The following is an 18,963-nucleotide window of genomic DNA, read 5'->3' on the forward strand; positions in this document are numbered from 1 at the left end:
ATTTGCCTACCCACAATCCCTCAGTGGAGGAGCTGAGCCGCAAAATTAAGAGGAACTTTAAGAGGATCACACAGGGGAGCTAGCCTCAGCTGCCGTCCTTTGGATGTGCCCTTCCTGCTCCCGTGTCACCAGCTTGATCTCCAGGCAGTGGTGCCGGGAACTGCTGCCTTTGGGAGGCAGTTTGGTCTTGAGCGTAGGGCCTCACGGACAGGTTGATGTCATTGTCACAGGAGCGCTTAGTTGTTGAGAGTGTTATCAGGTCTGCCTCCCACGCTCTCGCTTCTCATTGCCCTCCGCTGTCCACTGTGTATGGATGCAGCAGGCAGCCTCACCAGGTGCCACGGCTATGCCCCTAGACCTCCCAGCCTGCAGAATTGCTAAATAAACTTCTTTCTCCATAACTTGTCCGTGCTGTGGGATTCTGTTGTAGGAACAGGAAATGGATGAAGACCGAGCATTCATTAAAGAAGGACTAGGAGAGAATGTCTTCCTATGGTATACCTGAAAGAGAGTTCCCAGCCTCGTGTCCTGGTGCTGTTGTTCTGGTTTACTCTGTGTCAGGGATAGGGCTGCAGGGGAAGGGAGAGGGGACATCAGCACGTGCAGGAGAGTTTCCCTAGGGTTGAGTATTCTTCCTTAGCCAAACGGTAGGCCTCATTTCCTCTCCCAGACTTCTCTTCTAGGTCCTATCAGACCAGTTCTGGTTGTCCTTCACCCCACCCCACCCCACCCCACCCGGTTCCTGGAACTCACTCTCTGTCCCAGGGCCATGTGCACCTGCCTGGTCGGTAGCTCATGGCCACCCGACCTGTGTTCCTGACAGGAGAGCCTTCGCCCAGCTTTCATTCATGGTTTCTGTTTCTGGGCACCGTCAGCATCTCGCTGTGGTTCTCCTTGTTTGGAGATCAGTGCGTTCGGCTGAAAGCGTTCCTGTGACACTCCTGTCCAGGTGGCAGTGGGCTGTTGACAGGACACAGGCGTTCCACAGGCATCGTGGGAAACCCCAGGGAACCAGGGCCCAAAGGGGAGGAATCAGGAAAGGGAGCCCAGACTGAGACCTCATGGAGCCTGGACAGTTGGGGGGTCCACAGACCCCGTTCCCACGCCTGTCGTCATGACGCTGTGACAGCCTTGCTGTGCCCTTAATGTCAGGCCCTGCTACCAACCTGGCCCATGTTACCACCATCCAAATTCCTTGTCAGCAAATCTCTGGCTCGCCTCCCCTGTCCTGGTCTTCTGCTGGTGGACGGCAGTGGTCGGTCCTCCCTCAGCCAGCCGGGGCTCCGACGCAGTCTGGGGCAGCTGGACTGAGGGCTGGTGTGGAGGGAGGCATGTGCACTTGGAATCTCCATGACAGGGAGCTCGGGAGAGCTCTGGGGTGTCCCTCCCAGGCAAGGCAGTCACCTCTGTCCCCAGGGAGTCTCCCAGAGTCGCTAATGTGTGTGCCAGGACAAGGCAGCTCTCAGGGCGGAGGGGAGCAGGGCTGCATCACTTACCTCCAAAGCTCATTGAACAGGAATTTCTTATTGTGCCCAGGTCCATTCCTGATAGCAGCTGGGAAGTAATACACCATCTCCATGCAGTGGAGACCTGATATACCGTGTGTGTGTGTGTGTGTGTGTGTGTGTACACACACACAGGGGAGGGAGCTAGGGAGGGAGGGAGAGGGAAGGAAAGCACGTGGGCATGTACAAGGGAGGAAGTAGCATAAATTTTTGGTGCCAGAAGAGGCCCTAGAGATCCCCTGGCCCACCCCATGCATTTCACAGATGAAGAAATCTAGTCTCATGGAATGTACATTGTCACCTTAAGGGCACACAGCTATTAAGTGGCGGAACAGAGACTCGGATCTCTTGAGCCCCAACCCAATGAGCTTTGTAGCACAACTAAATTATATTTTTGTCTCCAGAAGGAAAGTCTTCATTAATTGAAACAGGCCCACACATCGATCATCTCTGGCACTGCTTGCTTGGCCTATTAGCGTCAGGGCTTTGGCTCAGAGGTCCCCCCCCCCCCCCCGGCTCTGGGATGGCCACCTGCGGGCGATCCCACTCCTGCCCCGAGCTTCCCATGACATCATACAGTCGGTTGGTACCTTGTTTCCTGCCGCTCCCTCTCACTGAAACATGCAAGTCCGTGAAGGTAAAGGCCTTCTCTCTTCTTTGTGTCTTCATCCCGGCTCCTGAAATCCTGCCTTGCACAGAGTAGGCACACATAGATAATTAGCCAGGCCTGTGTGCATTTAATAGACATAAATATTGGAACAATAGATGTGGGGCGGGCACATAGACTCCTGGGGGCCAGATACTCCCTCATCCCTGAATTCTTGCCAGGCTCAGAGTGCCTTGGTGTTCCACCCCTCTGCAGATCCCCGCACCCCCACCCCCGTTTTGTGTGCTGTGCTGTAATGTCAAGATAAAACAAAGCCCGGAGTTCACTGCGGCTCCTCTGACTCAGATATGCCTACCTGAGTGGGTGTTTCCCACACAACCACGAGGGTGTGGATGACAGTACCTTGGCTCAACTGCTGCACCCCAAACATCCTCTGTCTGCGGAGGTTCCTGCGACTCTGACGGTTGGAACTGCTCATTCTTATTCTGGCTCTTGGCAGCCTGCGGATGCTTCTTGGGAGTGCTCCTGGCAGGTTACTGATGGGACCTGCTGTTTATTGCCCTATCTATCAAGTCCTATTTATTTTTAAAATAAACTTTAAGTATACTGTAAACTCCCTTCACAAACAGATTTTTCCTCCTCTTTCACACTTGACAAGCCTCTAAAAGAAATAGTAACTCTGTCTCATGAATATTTGAACCTGAACCTTTTAGGAAAGAATCATTCTTCAGGTTCTCAGGAACAGGAAGGTCCCTGCCGAGGCCACCCGTCCACAACTCATGGCTCCCACCCTCGTTCTCCCTATTGGTGGTGTTTCTTCCCTCTGCATAATCTCACTCCAGTTTCCTTATTGCTCCTCCATCCCACCCAGGACCGGTTCCAGGGAAACGACCATTCAAGTCCTTAAATGCTGCTTACTTAATGTCAAAAGGCTGAGGGACTCATCGTTTTCCAACTCATTGGACCTGAACTCTTTACCTCTCCTGCCTGGACCTCCCTCCTGTTAACCAACACCACACCCAGCATCCAGCACCAGGCGAGAGGCCTTGATGGTGTAACATCAGAGTCGGGGAGTTAGGGGGCCACACCCACTGGGATCCACTCCGATGGTGCTGCCTGTTGGCTTACCTCCCTGTTTTTTTTTCAGGCTGCATTTCCTCACTGGAAAACTGAAGACTGATATTTATCCGGGAGAACATTCAGGGTTTCCTCTACATATCTGTAGCTGTCCTCCTCCCAACACTGTTTATTGCTCTCCACTAGCATGTTCCGTCTGGGCAGGGTGTGTGACTTGTTTTGGTGAGTGGGATGTGATTTGGATTTGGCGTCTCACTTTTGACGGGACTTTTCAGAGCCCGTGTGCGATGTCCTTTCCTCCGATGAGGCAGAGGTGGACATGTGTTGAGAAAGAGCCCCCTGTCTACTGTAAGCAGAGCATCCTAATGACCCACCCTGGAACATGTAGCCCACATTGTTGGGGTCGCTTGTTACTGCAGCAGAACTTATTCTATCCTGACTGAAGCAGGCACTTTGCTAGACTGTTTGGAAGATAGAATCAGATAGAGTCACAACATATGCAAGGTGGCAATACTGTGTCACTCTGGTGCTGCTGTCATTGTTGGCGTAGTTGCTTTGTCAGAGTGATGTATTCTCTTTATTCCACCTTTTGTCTTTGTTCCCGTTGTCTTGTTGTTATACAGTGTATGCGTTCCTGGTCCTCGGTTAAATCATGAGATCTCTGAGAAGGGAGGAGCTTCCTGTGTCCACCTCTAGACATCCTCTCTTAGGTACAACATCTGTTCCAACGGCTGTAGTACTGTGGCAGAAACAGCTGGGGGTCACGTGTCCAGAATGGCTTCATTTACAGAAGCCGTAGGCTGATGAGACTTTGCCACCCTGATCTAGACTCTCTCGGTCTCTTCTCTCTTCCCTCTCCATGGTTCAGCTCGAGTTCTCCTCTTTCACCTGTGGGTCTGATCGTCTTCTCTGCTGGCACAGACAGTCCTTTTCCTCATGGTCACCCACGGCTCCAGGAGTGCTAAGTCTATGTTACAGAGGGGCTGAATGGCTTTCTCTGTAGCCCCCCTTCTTGGTGGTGTGCCCGCACTCTGGCCAGCTTGCTGACGGCTTGGCAATTCCTGATTGGCAGACCTGGGCCATGAGACTGCCCCTGTGATCAAGGAGTGGTCAGAGCAGTGTTACGGAGGAGCCTTCAGAACCACAGCGGGTAGAGATGGGAGAAAGGGATGCTTGGTAGAAATACAGGGGTGCTTCTTACAGTCTTCCTTTCTCCTACTTGTGCAGAAAAACAGTAAAGAACCTAGTCTAGTGAACCCTCCCCTAGTGGACCTTCACTGAGCACCAGGCTCTCACGGTCAGGGCCATCTTCCTGGACATCCCTCAGTGACCTCTCCTGGGGTCAGAGACAAGAGCATTGCCTAGGCTTTCTGATGGTCCTATGTGAGAAGTCGGACAGGAAAGGAGGGCTCTGAAGTTTGTGTCCCAAGCCCCTGGGTGAGTAGAGGCACCTTGTTTCTGGGGACTTAAAATCCACCTCCCGAGCTCCAAGGGGTAGGCAGCAATGTGGATAGCCCCAGCTGGCCTGCGAGTGTTTCCCTGACAATCCGGAGGAGCTCCCAAAACTTTGCAAAAGGTGATGAAGAAAGAAATACGATGCTCAGTGAATCAAGAATCTCTGGAAATCATCCAGAGTCCTCTCTGTAATATGGGGGACCCAGTACAGTCCTGGTATGAAATGTCTTCACCAGGGGAGAAACCTTGACTTACTGTTCCTGCAATCCTGCCCAGAGCCTTCTCGGCTGCAGTGGGGCTGTGCTGGGCACACACACCGAGGCAGACTTTCTGACCGGTACTTTCTCTATTTCTCCTTGGCTCGGAGAATTTGATGAAATTATACAAATCCCTGAAATCTAATATTTTTATGTGATGAAATTGTGTAAGAGGAGGGGGTGGAAGAGAAGTTTGGAAAATGTGGTGGCAGATGGCAAGTGGGCTCAGGCACATAGTGTTCCTATATATAGGGGAGGGGACAATCTGGTTAATCAAGGGGAGGGGGGGAGCATTTTTAAATTTAGATCCAAGTATTTTATATATTCAGCAACATCATTACTGAAGCAGCCTTGCCGGGTAGAATTTTAAATTTTCTCCTTGGTTGGGGGTGAGTTGTGTGATATATATTTTCAACAGCTTTACATATTATTTCATGATGTCTGCATTTGAAAACCAAATGGTATGTATAGGTTTGGGGTGTGTCTTTCAAGAGAGGGCTGAGCATATCTATTTCTAGAGAGAATTCCTTCCAAGGAAATTTGAAATCGTTTTCAAAGAGGAGGGTCATGAAGGCTAATTCAGGATGAAAGATGAAGCCAGGTTCCCAGGGAAGGTGGTTCTGGCCCAGCAGAGCAAGCAGTACACTGGGGGACCCTGAGATGAAGCCCACCCTAGCACTATAGGACCTGGACGGCCACGTGGTCTTCACGGATCTCTTCAGATTCCTGGGTCCTCATCACTTTATTTTTAAGATGAGAGTTTGTATGAAGCAGCCTGCGTGATGTTTCTAGTTTTACAGTGCTATGGTCATGGGCCACCTCTCAGTGTTCTGCTCATTGGGAAGTATCTGGTGGCAAGTAACATACAACCCAGGTCAAGTCACCAGCAGGGGGCTCCAGCAGGGGAGTCTAGTGTGGAGTGGACGGTAGGGTTGGTTTGTTCCTGCAAAGGACATTTTCCCCACGGTTCTCCGTGTCCCCTTGGTATCTAGAACCAAGTAAAAGTACCTGTTCACGAGCTTCCTTGTACAAGTCAGAATGCAAAGAGAACTCCGCTTCTCGAGGCTGCCTCAGGTGGTGAGAGATGTCTTTTCCCCAAGGCCCTGCCAGCCTGCACTTGCCCAGCATGAGCCCAGATTGACCTTGATCCACGTCTCTGATCCCCGTCAGGGAACGGGTCCAGGAGAGACCCCCAGAACCCGCAGTGCACTCATCAGGGGCTGTGCTTATATAATTGGAAATCAAGAAGTGGAGCATGTGTAAGGGAGGCAACCTTGACATCCCCGTCCATTCCTGGAACACCCAGCTTCGTGCAGAGCATGCAGTTAAAGAAGAACTAGGGAAAAACTCACTGATGAGACTTTCTGTGATAGTTGATATCAAACCAAGCACATAGTAAGAGTTCAATTAAAGATGCCTAGATTTGGCTGACCGTAAATCTGTTAAACACAGAGAAAGTGCCTTTTAGTTGGCAATTAATTAACAAGAAATTGCAGGCACTTTGGTGTTGTCATAGTGACAGGAGACCTACCACGGTAAGTTTTTGTTTTACTGCAGAGGTTTTCAAACTCGGCTGCAAATTGGAACCACCTAGCATGCATCAAAAAATGCTGTTGGCTTCCTCCCTCCTCCCGAGATCCTGGTTGGATTGATCTGAGGCAGGGGCTTTGCATTTAGAGCTTTAGAAACTCCCCACATTATTGCAACCCACTGTCCAGACTGAGGATCTCTGGTTGAGGGGATCCAAGTGTGGCCAGAGCGGTGGCCAAGGTTTCCCTGATCACCCTTCCACAACACTCTTCCTCTGCTCTACTCTAGTACTGAGCTGGGAGGCCCGGAGACACCACATGCTCTCCACTGCAACGTGAAAACTCCTGAATGTGAGGGTGGACACCCAGAGTGGGGAGGCCTACTACCAGTATGGTGTGTCAGAAGAAAGGCAGGAAGGGTGGAGCAGAGAAAGCAGGAGCGAGGCAAAGGCGTTCCCTCTGGCACGGGGATGTGGTGGCAGAAGCACATTTGGGCCTTCTCAGACTCGGATTCCCACACAAACACCCATACACATGCAGACACATCATCTGAAACTCTTCCCAGCCTCCTCCCCACTCAGCCCACTGCCAGCCGTTCGCCTAGAATCTTGCTGCAAATTCATACAACACCTAAAACATGAATAACGGGACGTGGCTATGTTTATCCATTCATTCACACATGCATTTAGTCATATGTCCTATAAATACTGATTGAGCACCTACTATGCACCACGGACAGGGCCAGACAGTGAGGGAACGGGAGCGAACTCAACAGAAGCTGATGGCTTGTACAGAACCCCTGAGCAGAAACATCTGGAGTGCATGAAGATGGTAGTGGTTGGCTTCTTGGCCAGCTCTGGAGTCTAATCTCTGCATCTCATGTGTGGGTGAAGGAGTGCCTGAGTGAATTGGTGCGAGGAGACCAAAGTGACAGAGCAGGGCAAGTTGCAGATGGGTGGGAGGAGAGAGATGATATCAGGTTGATGACATGGGTGGGTGTCCCTTCATGCTGGGTCTTGTCTCTGCTTTTTTTTCCCACATTTTTTATTGGTGCATTATAGTTGTACTTATTGATGAGATCTGTTGTTATATATTAGTGTGTGCGCACAATATAGCAGTATAATTTGGCCAGTATCACTCCCCAGCGTTTCCCCCTCCCTTTCTGCCTCCCGGTTCTTGATCCCTTACATTTACTGATCTCCCTTTGATACTTAGGAAATCCATTCCCAACTTTGTTCTCTGTTTTTCTCTCTAGCTTCTGTATATGAGAGAAAATATGCAATCCTTAACCTTAGAGAAATAAAATGGATAAAAATAGGAAAGGAAGAAGTCAAATTATCACTGTTTGTAGAAGATACGATCCTATACCTAGAAGATCCAAAAAAAAAAAAAAAAAACTCCACCACAAGACTGCTAGAGCTCATGAACAAGTTTGGCAAAGTTGCAGGTTACAAAATCAACATATTAAAAAATCAATGGCTTTCCTATACACCAACAACAAATCTGCTGACAAAGAAATCAGGAAAACAATACCATTCAAAATAGCCTCAAAAAGGGGAAAAAATAGTATAGGAAAAAATCTGACCATGGAGGTGAAAGACCTCTACAGTGAAAACTATAGAACATTGAAGAAAGAAATTGAAGACCTCAGAAGATTGAAAGACCTCCCATGTTCATGGATAGGTGAATTAATATTGTTAAAATGGCCATCCTACCAAAAGCCATATATAGATTTATTGCAATCTCCACAAAATAGCAATGATGTTCTTCACAGAACTAAAAAACAAACAAACAAAAAATCCTAAAATTCAAATTCATTTGGAAGAATGAAAGACCCAGAAGAGCCAAAGCAATTTTAAGCCAAAAAGGCAATTCTGGAGGGAGGCATCACAACCCCTAACTTCAAATTGTACCACAGAGTTATAGTAACAGAACAGACACACAGACCAGGGGACAGAATCGAAGACACAGAGACAGACCTACACCTCTGCACTCATCTGATCCTTGACAAAAGTGCCAAGAGCATATGCTTAGAGAAGAGACAGCCTCTTTAACAAATGATCCTGGGAACACTGATCATCCACATGTAGAAGAATGAAGCTAAACCCTTATCTCTCACCCTGCACAGAAACCAACTCAAAAAGGATCAATAGACCTTATAATTAGACCAGAAAGTATGCAACTCCCAGAAGAAAATGTAGGGTAAACACTCCATTTTTTAGGCACAGGCAACAGGACCCTTAATGCTCAGGAAATAATGTTAAGAGTTAATAAATGGGACAGCATCAAATTAAAAAGCTTCTTAAGAGCAAAGGAAACAATTAGGATTGTAAAGAGAGACTCCACAGAATGGGAGGAAATCTTTGCCGGCTGCTCTTCTGACAGAGGATCAATATCTAGATTATATAAAGAGCTAAAAAATTTTACACCAAAAAATCAAATGACCCAATTAATAAATGGACAAATGAATCAAACAGACAATTCTCAAAATAAAAAAAAAACACAGATGGCTAACAAATACATGAAACAGTGTTCAACATTATTAAGAATTAGGGAGATTCACATCCAAACTATACTGTGATTTCATCTCCCACCAGTCGGAATGGCAATCCTAAAGAATACAAACAATGATAAACACTGGAGAGGATGTGGAGATAAAGGAACAGTTACATACTGCTGGTGAGACTGTGAATTTATACAGCCACTGAGGAAATCAGCGTGGAGGCTCCTCTAAGAACTAGGCATGGAACCACCAGCTGACCCACTTCTACCATTCCTGGGTATGTGTCCTGAAGAATCAAAGCCATCTTACCACAGTGACACAATTCACAGCAGCCAAACTACGGAACCAGCCTAGGTATCCATCACTGGATGAATGGATAGAGAAAATGTGGGGTATGAACACAGTGGAGTTTCATTCAGTCATAAAGAAAAATGAAATCTTGACATTTGCAGGAAAATGGATTGAACTACAGACCATGATGAGAAGTGAAATTGTCTCTGGTTTTAAAGTAATGAGATATTATATCCTGTGCATTGGGGAACCATTGTGTGTTTTTAAGCAAGGAGGGGTAAGGTCGGTGAAAGTCTCTGTAGCTAGAACAGTAAAAAGCCATTTGGGCTAAGAATAGAATGAGAGAACCCACCAGAAAGAGACAACAGAATTTCCAAAAGCTTCACGTCAAGAAGCACATAGGGTTGGGAGTGCAGCTCCATGGGGTAGTGCTTGTCCAGCATGCTCTAGACCTTGGGTTTGACCCCCAGCACCACCTCCCACACCTCCCGTCCCCAAAAGAAAGAAAGAAAAAAGATACGATATATTGGAGGAACTGAAAGGCATTATGCTTTGCCTGAGGCTATGATCTAAAGGAAACCAAGGAAGGCACAGTAAGGAAAAACATGGCGCCCCATGTGTGCAGTAACATGGAGCACCAAGACAGGGGCATGTCCCAAAGGACCGCTGACCTGGACTGGGGAGGCCAGTAAAACTCCACAGAGAAGGACATCAGGGCCAAATCTAGCAATTGAACGGAGTCAAGAGGAGGGGTCAGGCAGGTGGAAATGGAAGAGGGGCAGGGATGTTTCAAGCAGAGTGGAATTTGTAAAGGCCTAGAGAAGTGAGAAGCTGCTTAAAATGTTGAGCAAAATCGTAGTCAGAGTAAGAATTGATCAAAATCAAGACTGCAGGGACTGACCTTGTGTGGGCTAACCCAAAGTGCATTTCACAATCGCCGCTTGGATCAGCACCAGGGAGGTGACTTTGGTGGAGGGAAGTGGGCAGGATCTAACAGGAGAGGAGAAGCTGAACCCAGAGACCCTTATCTTATCCCTGCATCATACTGCCTCACTGACCACCTGCAAAAACAAAGAAATAAAAGTAAGAGGTGAGTTGGAATGTGCATTCCTGTTTCCCTGTATTTTCTACTATTTCTGGAAATCATCTATTTTTCCATAATTAAAATTGGATAAAAGAGAATAATCAGCCATATTAATACTAAAACAAGGACTAGAAGAGAAATTTGTTTCCAGGCAAATCAGAACTGAACATAGAAAGTCAGGAAAAGTTGATAGGATGAAGCCCACACCAGGAAAAGGAGATTTACTGTTTCATGATCTAGTTGATCTCTGACATCTCTGGTATCCCACAGGAAATCACTCCCCTGTGGGTTCCTCTTGCACAGAGGGAAATCTACTGGACCAAAAGCAAGGCATTTAGAGAAACTAACGTAAGATAGATTGGTAAAGCAGGTAAAGGGCCCAGTTGCAGGAATAGTTACTGACGTGATATTTTGAGAAAAAAAAATTCACAACAATATTAAATTCCAGTTTAAAACAAAACAAAACCCAATACGTGAATCTGGAAAGTGTTATAGGTACATGCAATTATGTGCAACTCTTGTGTGTTAGATTATAGATGACTTCTCACATTTTCTGTTTAGATCTTGACTCTTCAACCTTTTGGAAAACGTAAGCATATGTTTTGTCAGTAGGAAAATTATAAAAACAGTGAAGTGCTTTATCAAGGTATGTGAAGACAGGGCAAGCTTTGGTTACATTGTGACCGTGACTTCAGTGTTCAGTCCCCCTTTCTCATCATCTTCATCCCTATTCTTTGTGGATCCCCTGCATCTCTTTTGGGAAAAGCCCGTTTCCTTCTGAGTTTAGGAATGGGGTGTTTCTGCAGCTCTGAGCCCACCCATGCACTCCTTTTCATGCTTGAAGACTGACTGGCTCCAGGAGGGGCAAGTGACAGAAGCCATGCTGATGAGCCACTGGTGGTTTGCTGGAGGAAGCTAGGAAGGAATCAAGCTTATTCCTGTCGGAGAACTTCTCAAAACAATCCTCTCTCGTCATTTCCTGCTTATAGTTAGGTAGCTGCATCTGGCTAGAGGCTCCTGTGTTGGAAAATCCAGCTCTACACCCACCAGGCCATGGAAGAAAAGCCAGGGGTAGCAGAAATTTTCAGCAAAGTAGAAGGAAGACCCTGCATCACCTCGTCCTAACTGCTGTGGCTTGAGTGGCCCCACCACGTCTCATACCGTGGATGGGAGAGCACACAGACCCTACAGCTATCAGCAGGCACGCTTCATCCACGAGGAGCCTGCCTTAGAACAGACAGACACCTTGGAAGGCAAAGAGAGACTTGGAAGTGAACCAGGTCCTGGTGCTCAGAGGCATTGCCAAATCACAGCTGCCTGGGGTGAGCTCCCTGTGGACTGTTGACCTCTGAGTCACCATGCCTCTTGATTACATTCTGCGGTGTCTTACAGTCGCTGTTTTCCTGCTGGTTATATCCAGATGTATCCTCTCTATTCCTATCTAGGCTGTCTGCATCTTGGAAGGTTCCTGTCTTAGTCTGTTTTCTGATGCTATAACTGAACACTTGGACTGGGTAATCTGTGAAGTATAAAGGTTTAATCCACTCATGGTTCGGGAAGCTTGAAGGTCCAAGGTTAAGGGGTTGCATCTGGTGGGGGCCTTCTGGCTACAGGGAATCTGCCGAGTCCTGAAGCATCTGTGAGCACATACAAAAGACAGAGCCATTCCTTCCATGCTCCCCCGCCCCCATGACCATTTATGAGTCAGCCTCCTCATGTCAAAGAAAGCATTCGGCCTTTGGTTTTCTTGGGATCGGCTTGCTTCACTTAGCATTATATTCTCCAACTTTACCCATTTACCTGCAAATGCCATGATTCCATTCTCTTTTAATGCCAAGTAATGTTCCATTGTGTCTATATGTCAGAGTTTCCCTATCCATTCATCTACTGAAGGGCATCCAGGTTGGCTCCATAACTTAGCTATTGGGAACTGTGCTGCTACACAAACATCTATATGGCTGTGTCCCTGTCATATGCTGGTTTTAAGTCATTTGGGTGTGAATTGAGGAGTGGGATAGCTGGGTCAAATGGTGGTTCCACTCCAAGGTAGAGCAAGGGGGAGGGAGGGGGACCAGGGGGTAGGAATGATGGTGGAATGAATTAGACATCATTAGCCTAAGTACATGTATGAAGACACGAATGGTGTGAAAATACTTTGTGTACAATCAGTGACTTAAAAAATGGTGCTCTATATGTATACTATGAAATGAATTGCATTCTGCCATCATGAAAAATAAATTAGAATAAATAAATAGTTTAATTTAAAAAAAAAAAGAGACAGAGCCAAACTGGCTTTTATAACAGATCCACTCTCAAGTTTACCCATTCCTCCATTATTCCATGAAAAATGAATACATGCATGAGGGCAGAGCATTCATGACCCAATCATCTCTAGAAGGTCCCACCTTTTAGTACCTCAGATGGAGGATCAAATTCCAACATGAGTTTTGGCGGGGACTTATCAAATCATAGCAGTTCCTATCAGGTAGCTCAAGATCTTTGCTCTAGCTTGCTGAGAATTGTTTGACGTCAAGGGTTTTGATTTCCTTGACCTATTTGGTATGTACTAGAGCTGTGCTCTCCAGCACAGTAATGTGGCTATTTAAAATGCAAATTAGTTAAGATCACATAGAATTAAAAGTTCGGTTTCTTGGTTGCATGGGCCACATTTCAAATGCTTAATAGCTGCATGTGGATATGCCATGTTGGGCAACATGGGTAAAGGTATTCCTGTGTTGCAGAGAGTTCTGGGTTGTGCTGGGGGCGGGGAGAGGGAGAGAGCAGTGGGTGGGGAGGTATTGGATTGGGAACATTTTTTTTTCTTATTTTGGGGGATTGAAATCAGTGGCACTCAACCACTGAGCCACGTCCCTACCCCTATTTTGTATTTTATTAGAGACAGGGTCTCACTGAGTTGCTTAGCTCATTGCTAAAATGCTGAGGCTGGCTTTGAACTCTCAGTCCTCCTGCCTCGACCTCCCGAGCTGCTGAGATTACAGGTGTAGCCACCTGGCCTGGCTGGGAACTTTTATTTTAATGTCTGTGACAGTGACTTCTTGTGTTCCCTCAAGTGAGTTTCTTCCTTGTCTCAGGTCTTACTTCCTCCAAAAAGAGAGGCTGAGCTAGGAGGCTTTGGGGTCTCTTCTTGGTTCGATAAGATGAAATTTCAATGCTATTTTATGATTTTCATCACTTGTAGACCTTTCCATTCTTTAGGGCTCAGCTTGGACTCTACCATCAAATCATATTTGGGTATCAAATACCAAGAACCAGGGCTGAAAACTCAGAACGGGTTCATGTTTTTGTCTTCTAGCAAAAATATCTAACTCACATTTAGTGGCAGGTAGGCATGGGTTTAAACAATGGGTGAGCCAATTTCCTTTACTTAGTGTCACAGCAGTAGACTTACACAGGACAGGCCGTCAGTCTGAATGTGTGTCACTGCCGTGGGAATGGATGTTTTGGCAACAGAAGGTCCAGCACAGGCTGCAGGAGATGGCCACGCAGTCAACCTTTACCTAACAGAGCAGCTCACCACGCGTGCCCATCTTGGTAGTGAATTAGTACTTTATTTTCGATCCACGATCGTTCATTTATTCATTCAGACGTTTCACTGTGCACTGCTTCCCAGGCAGTACCTTAGGTTGTGAAGTTGGGGCGGTGAGTGAAACGCTCGTCCTCTTGGCTCTCATGGCCATTCTCGCAAGGAGAAGAAGCAGGCATCAAACACGATTCCAGAAAGAGCTCTTTACAGGGAGAGTTAAGGCCAGAGCAAGGACATGGCGAGGACAAGGAGAGCACTGGCCACGGCTTCCCAGGGGAGATTCCCTGTCCACCTTGGGGACCACAGAGAAGTGAGCAAGAGTGTTCCTGAGAGAAGTAGCCAGACAACTCGAAAGGGCCGCTCATGCCCAGCCTGATCCGCCATGGTGGTCATGACCTTGGGCTTCATTTTAGTCTCCTTGGAAAACCACTGAGGGTTTTTAACCAGAGCAATAGGATCGTCTTGGGTCCCAAACACGTTCGCTCTGGTGGTGGTATAGGGAGGCCTGGGCATAGGGTGAGCCCCCCAGGCCATTGTCAGAGAGGTGGACCCTGGGCCTCGGTGTTGGAATGAGGAGCAGGGATGGGTGGGCTGAGGTCTAGACAGGAGGGTAAGCTAATAGGAAGGAGCCTTCATTTCTGTCCACTTCACTGAGTGGGTGGAGGGGCCGTTTGTTAGATCTCAGTGGGTTTGGGGGGTCTCTTCTCAGATCAGCTGTGAATCCAGAGATTTTTACACACCAGAGAAATCCCACTATTGTTTTTACCGTTACCAGAGCTGTCCTCTTCACGACCTTTATGTTCTTATAAAACACGTCCAGGTCCCTGAGGCCGAGGGGCTCCTGGGCTCCCACATGACAGGGTATTCATCACTTGGGTAGAGGAAAGGAGAGAAGCTGCAGTGAGTTCAACTTTCTGTCCTCGGAGGAGAATAGAGAGATCAGAAGTGAAGGAACAAAAGAAACGACCTTATCCTTTCTTTTCCTGCTGCCTGTTAGACAGACAAGATAAGCAATGAGGAATTATAGTTGATAAAGTAATCGGAAGTTGGGCTGCTGGAGGTGAAAAATGAGACTCCCACATGTAGGTTATCTTTCCTTCCAGCCTCAGAAACCTCTTCTCCCCCATTTTCTTTTTCTTGCACTTACTGAAAATTTTGCCTTACATATCCGATCCGAATTTTAGAATCATCACCGGTTTTATAACGCACAGTTTAGCCTGTCTCTCTCTGACTGTGCTAATGGTGTGTTATCGATGATCTTCCTTCTTTCTCGCAGTTGTTGGGGTTTTTTTTTGTTTGTTACCATTTATATTTACTGTTTTAAATCTTTTTTCTTTTAATGTGTCGGTTGTATCTTGCTTAGCTCTAGATTTTAAGAAATAATGTTTACTACTGTGCTTGGAAGCTCAGTGTCAAAATGGTCCTTTCTGTGCATCACTGTGGTCTGCACACCGGGTCTTCATTCCCCGTCTGGCTTGTCTGCGGGGCTAATGTAGCCTTTAGCTTGGAAGTCCAGAGTTGCTCGGAGTCCAGGCTCCAGGAATCAGAGCTGAATCCAGCTCCTGAGGCTGACGAGAGGTGTGACTTTAGTTCCCTCAGTTTCCTCCGTAAGGTGGAGATCGTGGTGACAGGAGTCTATCAGCGCTTCTGTGAGAGTCGAGAGAGATGCTGCGTGTGAAGGCTCAGGAGTGCCTGGTGTGGGGCATGGTGCCTGCGCAGGGCTGCCCACTGACATCCTAACCATCGTGGACTCACGTTTCCTGTGCCTCATCTGCTCCTCTGGGTCATCCTTTCCCTCTTCTTAGAATACCTGGATTTTGAAACAAGATAGGTATTTAAAGAGGTGATCACATTGACTCAATTTAGGTCCCCAACATGAGATGGACAGGCAGAGGCTGCTGTTGGCATCTCATGGGGGCCCCACGTGAGGACTCGATGGTTGATGGAAAATTTCAGGTGAATTCTGGAGGAAAGTGATACAGTACAAACAATTTATGAGATTGGGCTCTAGGGGAAAGGAGGGGTTAGCATGGCTACTGAGCCAAGGGAAAGGGTATATTGCCCTCATGATGAGGGGTTCACAGTGGACCCAGACTCATGGGTTGCCCCAGAGACTGTCAACAAAGAAGCTAGCTTTAAAGGCTACCTATGGAAGGCACACAGATTCCAGATAAGGGACAGGTCAGGGAGCCTTTTATCCGCGTCACCAGTTCCATTGGCCAGTTGGAAGGGAGCAAGGAGTAGTACCAGAGCCGCGGAATTGCAGTCACAATGTGTTATTTCAAGAAACGCTCAGAACTGATTTAGATGGCGTATATCTAAGCCACTTTAACTTGGATTGGACTGAAACTTGGAACGTTTCTTAGTCCAGATGTAATTTATTTAAATTCCTTTAGTTGTTTTTCAATTTAGAAATATGCAGAGACATAAAATTTTGCATGTCTCACATTTTTCCCCCCTGCACATTTATGAATTAAAATCAGCCAGTTTATTAATTGGCTCTTCTGAAACTGGGAGGGCAGCTCTCATTTCTAATGAGAAGAGAGAAGAAGTGTGATATCCACGGGACGAAGTCCTTCCTGCCCTTGAACGACGGATGCCTGGTGGGGCCTGTGGCCTTATGTTGGATTTGGCCCTTCTAGAGGGCTACAAGTCAGTCTCACCGAGTATGTGCCAGGGCATTCTTTCTGAGGACATCTGTAGTCACTCATAGTGACAGTCACACTCCACAACTACAGTTGTAGCCTTCCTGCACAAGGATTCCACAATCCCGGCTATTGTTCTCTTCCTTGGGGGGTTGACAGCTTACATCCTCTATCCTCCAGCCCCCTGGGGCCCCACTTTCTGTTATGCAGGACACTTTGTTGAATGCTCTTGGTTATTTAGATATTCTGAGGGTTTCACCTTTCACCACCAAATGCCTTCATGGGGATTTTCTTCTGAATAAATGTGGGTTTCTCCATGGGAGATGTTCTGTGCATATACCTTGACCATATCACATTCAGAATATGTATCTTTAGGAATTTGGCCTGGAATGGTTTGAGCATCCAGATGCTTGTAGCATCCGGGATTTATGAGATTGGGTGGGTAAGACCACAGTCCTCCCATCCTCTGCCTTCCAGACACTGTGAGGGCATGACAAAATGGCGGAACAGAGGGTGACCACAGGTCACACCAGTGATCAACTCAAAACCCCTGCTTGCAAGAGTCCTGAGGTGTTCTGGCTGCAATCATCAACTCTTTGGCTTTATCACTACCCTGGTCAAAAAATCTCCAGTGGATTTCTATTGCAGTGGGTTCTGTGAAGATAAGAAATTTGACATGTCTACCACTGTCTCTCCTCACAGCTTAGGGTATACAAGGAACATAACATTTCAATTAATAAGTGAACAATACAGGTCTTTATCAGCCAGTATTAATTAGGTTGTGGTACAACAACAAACAATTCCCATGTCTCCATTGCTTGAGCAACAGAGTCTTTCTTTTTCACTATCTGCATCCACCATGGCAGGATAGGGGAGACTGACTCTCCTCATTGGTGTCTCAGGGATCCAGGACCATCCTGGGGCTAGTCTCTGTTCTAGAGGCAAAGAGAGACCTGGAAAGCATTGGGCTGTTGAGTTATAATTGTTTGGCCAGGAAAAAAAATGGAACTAGTTGTTCCAGTCTTCTCATCTTTTTTTTAAAATTCTCAATAATGTTTATCTGTGTACCTGAAACATAATCCATAAGTTTATGCTTCATGCTGAGTAAGATGAATTGAATTGTAGTGAAGTAACCATTGTTGATGCTTAATTAAATCCCTAGAAATTAAAAAACATAATGGTTCGTGTTCAAAATGGTAGCCCTTGTTAGCAAAAATGAATTTCCTTTTAATTTTAGTTCATTAGCATACCAAAAACAGAATTGAAAACAATCCTGGGGCAAAGACTTGTATGTTCTATTTGTATATTTCAAATGCCTGGCAGAATAAATGCCTCTAGAATAAATGAATAATAATTTTTGAGACTGTCTTAATGTTAAAGAAGAAGTAAGATAGGGTTTCTAAATTATTTTTTCCATGAGATGTTTTTATCTGAGTGTTGTAGAGATGGGCTCTTGTGCCAGATCCCTTGGGATGGAACCCAGTCCTATCACTTAGGAGCTGTGTTACCTTGAGCAAGTTTTTTTAGAGTTCTGCTTCCCCTCACATTCCCCATCTGTGAAATGGAGAGTGATACAAATACCGCCCTATGAGTTAGTCAAAGGGATTCCACAGTATTGCCCAGGACAGGGATGGAGGAGGGCTCATGTGATGGGGGTGGACCCGCTGCAGCGATAGTATGTATTGTCATCTAACCTGACACTGCATGGTCAGTCTACATTCAGTATACACCCTCACTGAGACAACGGTGAGGAACCACAGAAACAGAACACCCAAGGCCAGTCAGGACTTCATCCCAGTTATTTTTGCCTGCAAGATGAACATTTATTGCAGAACTGAAATCTGGTTAGTGGAAGGTGTGATGGATGATCGTCATTGCTCTAACGAGCTCTTAGGGGTGTTTGGTGCGACCTGAAAGGTCCGTGGGAAGGACTGACGAGTGTCGAGGACCCCTTGCTTTTCACTTGGTGTGACCCGAGGAAGGAGCCCGGTTTCCAGAGACGCACTGCCGTTTTGGCACTTCTTCATGCCAGCAGAGGCAAGGAGTCGTCCGAGGAATTCTGAGACGTTTTTGAAGAAGGAGTACGATGAGGACGACTTCCATTTTGAAAGCCCCACAGAAGAGGAGAGAGAAGGAGCCCCAGCAGTGGGGAGCACAGCTGTCTCCTTTCCTACTTTGTCCTAAGCATCTGACGCACAGTAGGTGCCTTATGAGTGATTTGCAGAGCAGTGGAGTGAGTATCCAGAGAATCCTTGCTGGTGCCCTCTGTAAGGGAAAAGTAGGCCACCTGGCATGCATCTTTGAAGTTCAAGTCTAACCACAGCACTTCCAGAGCAGAACGGGTTCAGACCAGAGCACTAGCAACAAGGTGAAGCTCTGCGTGCCCCCACCCCCAGCATCATACTTCAGGGAGAGCAAAAAATTTTTTAAAAAGAGCCTTGAGCATATCCTTCATTAAAATCCAGT

Source organism: Marmota marmota, unplaced genomic scaffold (assembly GCF_001458135.2).
Source record: "Marmota marmota marmota unplaced genomic scaffold, marMar, whole genome shotgun sequence".
NCBI classification, from domain to species: Eukaryota; Metazoa; Chordata; class Mammalia; order Rodentia; family Sciuridae; genus Marmota; species Marmota marmota.